Source organism: Eupeodes corollae, chromosome 1 (genome assembly GCF_945859685.1).
Source record: "Eupeodes corollae chromosome 1, idEupCoro1.1, whole genome shotgun sequence".
Classification (NCBI taxonomy): domain Eukaryota; kingdom Metazoa; phylum Arthropoda; class Insecta; order Diptera; family Syrphidae; genus Eupeodes; species Eupeodes corollae.
The window spans coordinates 105471566-105476714 of record NC_079147.1 but is presented as its reverse complement, the minus strand read 5'-3'; the positions used below and the strand labels follow the sequence as shown (position 1 = coordinate 105476714).

Sequence of the window (5149 nt, the reverse complement as noted above, 5' to 3'; positions counted from 1 at the left end):
AAAAGTGAAAATTAATAAAACAAAGTTGTTAATAGTACTGCTGATTAACTGTTGTATCTATATTATATAAATAATTTTATACAAAATGATCCAGAGTCAACTAATTCATCGATCTAAAAAGTGACTTCATCATATCCGAAGAAGTATTTCCCTACGTAACTTGGCTCTAGCTGATAGAGGATTCTTTTAGGATCTCTTTCAAGACACCGCTGGGTAAGTTGTATATTGTAATGAATTATATTCTGTTCTTCTTAAAACGGTAGTCCGGAAATGGCAAAACTTTTCACAGGTAAACAACAATCAATGTACGCCGGCTTTGATCAAGCTGCCGATAGTCTAACGTTGGCAATCTCCTGGTAATAATTGGACTTCTGCATGGCATCGAGAAAGACACAATCCAATTGCGTTAGTTGGAATACGGGTCTTATCGGTAATCCTAGTGGCAAAACAAAACGAAATAAACTAGGGTTGTCGGTCATTGAGACAAATTAGGTAACTATAATAGAAACCTAATGCGCTTTAAAAACTCAATCGTTTTGATAATCTTTTTTCAGAGTCGTCAACAATGCATCATGGTAAGAAAATCTGAATGTAGAGGACTTTGTTGCCAATATGGGAAGACACTTTCGAATGGGATTACTGCTCTCAATATCGTCAGTCCAGTCGCGACTTAATAGTGCAGCTAGAATGAGCTTTACCGAATTCACATAACAAATTTTCCAGGGTTATGACTTGTTGCATTTGCTTCAGAAATACAATTGTCGCTTTCAAATGGGAGGCAGTGAACAAATGGGTAACTTAATGACTGGCCACGAACTATCAGCAGAGTGGAAAAAAAGAAATCAGTATTTGGATTGGCACTTCCAATAGTGATCAACGAAGGAGAAGACAAGTTTGGAAAATCTGCTGGCAATGGTATTTGGCTGGACGAAGAAAAAAGTCGCCATTTGTTCTTTATCAGTTCTTTTTGAAAATGCCAGATTCTGAAGTCGAGAAGCTTCTCAAGTTGTTCACTTTTATCCCACAAAGAAGAAATTGCATTTCTCATTGAAGAACACAAAAAATTACCAGAGAAGAGAAAATCACAAAGAAGATGTGACGCTTCAAGTCTATGGAGGTGATTTTTAATAAACAAATAAATCACTTCTTTTAGCTATTTAAGTTTTTCTCGTTCCAGAGGTATGTCTAAAACAAGACGAAAAAGTCACAGCGGCGCTCTATAAGGGAAATGTTGAAGGACTAGGTGAACTGAATTACAACGAAATCCGATCGTTGAGATTTTTTCAGAGCCTGGACTATCCATTCTTGATCTGGCACTAAAAGCTAAATGTTTTACAACTGAGAGTAAGTGAAAAGTGTTAAGTTTTTGCTTCAGGTAATTTATTTTAAAATTAAAATTCTTCTTTCAGCTGATGCAAACAGAATCATCACAACTGGAGGGTTCTATATCAATCAAAAGTAAATGTAGTTTATGTGTTCCGTTCCCATTTTCATATGTTTTGTATTTTATTTATTTATTACATCAATTAGAGTTAAGAGTATACTCAAATAGACTAATGAATATGACAAGTTTTATTTAAAATATTATATTATAAACTAAGAATGTAAAGTTAAAAAAAATAAACTAAGCATACATATATTTGAAGGTATTTCTATTAATATGAAAATTAAAGTCAATATTATTTGATAAGTTATTAATTTCTCTAACACTTCGAGTTAATGGTTCGTTGAAGGCATAGTTCATTCTATGAGCGTTCATTTATTTACTGTTGGTGCTGTTAACGCTTTGTTGCAGCTTAACTTCTGGCTTTTTGGATTTTCAAGTTGTTAATTTCTTATGTTTTCTTTTGTTCATAGTTTTCGATTTTGAATCGATCCGTTCAAAATGGTTAATGTTCCATTTTTGTTGGCAAGGAAGAGTATATGAATAAAAACAATTTGTTTAGATTATACAATTAAAATTCACATTAGTTAAAAGTCCTTAACAATAATATTGTATTCTTTTCTGTGATAAAGAATTATTTAAATCATGTAGAATTTTTAATCTAAATTCATGAAATAGCTTTTTTTAAAACAAAAAAATAAGTTATGTATGTTGTTTCAAACCTACAATATTTTTCCTCAGTATTTAGTTTAAATTTGTTTCGTACTTTTTATTACGAATTTGTAGTCTTAGGATAAAACATCAAGTTCCTGTAGTAAATTGAAAATTGACAAAAATAATGTTGAAAAATAGTTTTTTTTAGCTAAAATCGAAGTTCGTATTCGTAATCAGCATCAACAATAAACTCACGAACTTTTTAAAACCATAAAAGTATTACAATTCAAATCTTTAGGTAGAATCAAATGAAACTCATGAGTCTGTTAACCACATGGAATCGCGAAAGAATTCACACGAACGTGATGAACCAAAACATAAGAAGAATAAGTATTACAAATGTTAAATTTGTAATGCCTCAATAAAGAAAAATATACTTTATACTTTGAATTCAAAACAAATTCCTTTATTATTAAAGTAAAGTAAATCATAAATAATTTTGAATAAAAATGATCCTAGTCAGCAAAGAAACAATAGAATATACAATATATACAAAATTACAGTATAGCTCAAAATAAATAAACAAGTTTTTTGCAAAAAAGATTATTTTCTAGAATACATAGAAATAAATCTAGGCTTCAATTTGACCAACTTTTACAAAAACTTTCGATGATAATGCGTGTTTTTGACGTTCTTTCTTTTCGGGCGTGTGTATGTATTCACAAAAGTATATTTCATCAAGAAACTAAGGGTAACATCATCGCCTGGTTTCAATCCTTCTTCAGGTGTGAAGTTCAATTTAATTGTTACGTTATTGGACTTTCTCCAAGTGGTGAATCTATAAAAAAAAAAATAAGAAAAACAACATAGAATAAGAATTTCCAATTCGATTTTTTTTGTTTTTTACTTTGGTTCCTTTCGTTGAACTTTTATTCGAAGTCGATCATTCGCCGTTCTTCTTCCTTGGTTAGCAGTTTCATAATGGTTGTGGTCATATGGTACATCGTTGGGTTAGTTAGCTTGAGGATCAATTCAGTGGACGTGCCAGGCTTCAGTGGCTTTTCACAACGCACAAGCAGAACGTCTGGCACATGGTAGTTAGCAAACAATTGAATGCGATACTTGATCGATCCTGGATGGTACTCCGGCTTGATGACATTGTGTTCGCATTGTCGACAACGCAGAGATCGCTTCTGCTACGAATAGAGGTTGTTCACTGTGAATGGTTGATCGGCAGGTTGACCATGACGCTGCTGAATTGTCGTGACTATAAAGAAATTAATTTTCATTATATAAGGAAATCTGAAATGGAAGTTGACTTACTTTTTTTGATGTTAATTTTCTGTGTGAAAATCGATGGATTTAATTCGCCGACATTGTCAGTAGCTGCCGAGAGACTGATCTGAATCTGTTTGGCTTCTTGGGGGATTCTTGTCGGGCCAGCTCATTTGCCTCCGAATGATTGACACCGTTAAGCCAGTGCGATCCTTAGGAGCAAAAAGAATGGATTCGTTGTAGATTTAAAATTTGAACTCACTTACAGTCAGGGTTGGACATTTTTTGGAGTCTTCCTGCGATTGTATTCTTGTTTTGTTTGCGTCTCTTGCAGAACTGCAGACTGGTAGTACTCTTTACACCTAAAAGATGAAGATTAAGCTAGTTGACTACGATATGAATGTTTCGATACGTACTTACACAATTGATGGAGAAGGGCGTCAGCGGTCGACTATTACATGGCAAAACTTCCACTTGCATCATTGACTTGGTCGTGTTGTTTCTAATGGTTTTGATGGTGACACCTCCGCCGTCAACACCTGCGGCAGCTATTGCAGTTGAGAAGTACATATAAAAACAATGGGCAGTATCTGTAGTTAAAAACATTGATATTATTTTGTTGAGAGAAATATAATATACAAAAAACTTACCTGCAAATCAGCGCCTTGTTTGGTTTGCTTTCCAAATTACTTAAAGGAAATTGCTTCCTGCATTTTGGCACTATCTAAAATGAAAAGAAAGAATATAAAATAAATCCATTATTGTTGCACCTCCTTCACTGCAATTTGACTTAATTTTTTATTCAATGAAGTGAACTTGTATATACCCTCTTCGTTATAAAGAATTTTGGTCTGAAAAATATCAAATTATATTAAAAATCAAAACAATTAACAAAAACTTACTCTAAAAATCCGAAACCCATTGTTTTGTTTTGCAAAATTGATTGTCATTTTTGACAGGTCACAAAAATTCCATAAGTTTCTTTTTAGCCCAATCCCCCATTTTGCTTTTTTTTCTCCACTCACATGTGTTCACCGATAGAGAATTTGTGAGAGTTCACCTCGAATTTGGGAGAGTTCACCTCGAATAAAATTTGAGGGTGTTTCAGGTAGGACGGGTACCGGTCGGGACTCTAGATAATATATTTCCTCTATGCGGTAAGACGTAATTCTCTAGATTCATGTGGTATCACAATGGGTCTTGTCTTTTGGCCTAAGTGTGTGGATTTTAAATCCGCAGCCACGTTAACCTAACCTAACCAAGGCTGAAAAGATGGGTGCTAAACATTATTTTGATAGGTCTAACAACCTGACAGATTTTAAAGAAACTTAACCTAATTGGTTTTTAATCACCCCGTAAAAGTGCGTTTTATTAAAAATTTACCTTTGATACCACAAAATAATTGACCTGTATAACTGAAATCAATTTGTAAAATCAAATTTCCTGCCATCGCACCAACATCACAACTGACAGCAGTTTGTACACAAAAACATCAATAAATTTATAAATACTCGATATCGTATTATTTCTGTTTTCCCCATTTCCCAACCCACATCGTTTGATTATTCGTTTGAAATTTATATCTTTTTTCGTCTGCAATTGACTTGTTAAAAGCATTAATTAGCAATTGGAATAAATCCAAATGACAGTTGTGAGTTTACACAACGCCATCCAGCTAAATTGATCCTCGTTTGCATGATTTGACATTCATTTGCGTTGTTCTTGTTCCCAGCCAGAGCGACACGATACTCAGTCGTTCGTCCTCAAGCTCAAAGCATGTCACACTCTGGTCTTTTGGGGGTAAAAAGCCGAACCTACGTACCTTACCTATCTTCA

The 5149-nt window shown here is 33.7% G+C and overlaps 2 long non-coding RNA genes across 6 annotated transcripts; one reads left to right on the top strand and one right to left on the bottom strand.

Moving 5' to 3' along the window:
- Positions 1 to 312: 312 nt before the first annotated feature.
- On the top strand, positions 313 to 1639 carry LOC129940491 (uncharacterized). The gene is made up of 4 exons (XR_008780689.1): positions 313 to 492; positions 555 to 1117; positions 1178 to 1344; positions 1410 to 1639. It is a non-coding gene; the product is annotated as an uncharacterized LOC129940491 (long non-coding RNA).
- Positions 1640 to 2667: 1028 nt separating this feature from the next.
- On the bottom strand, positions 2668 to 4105 carry LOC129940542 (uncharacterized). Of its 5 annotated transcripts, none has more exons than XR_008780710.1 (5): positions 3730 to 4105; positions 3580 to 3675; positions 3362 to 3525; positions 2946 to 3305; positions 2668 to 2876 (listed from the first exon to the last, which is right to left on the bottom strand). It is a non-coding gene; the product is annotated as an uncharacterized LOC129940542 (long non-coding RNA). The 5 variants fall into 5 exon arrangements; XR_008780707.1 differs by having other exon boundaries at positions 3734 to 4105; XR_008780709.1 differs by having other exon boundaries at positions 3362 to 3675; positions 3734 to 3903; positions 3964 to 4105.
- Positions 4106 to 5149: the final 1044 nt, after the last annotated feature.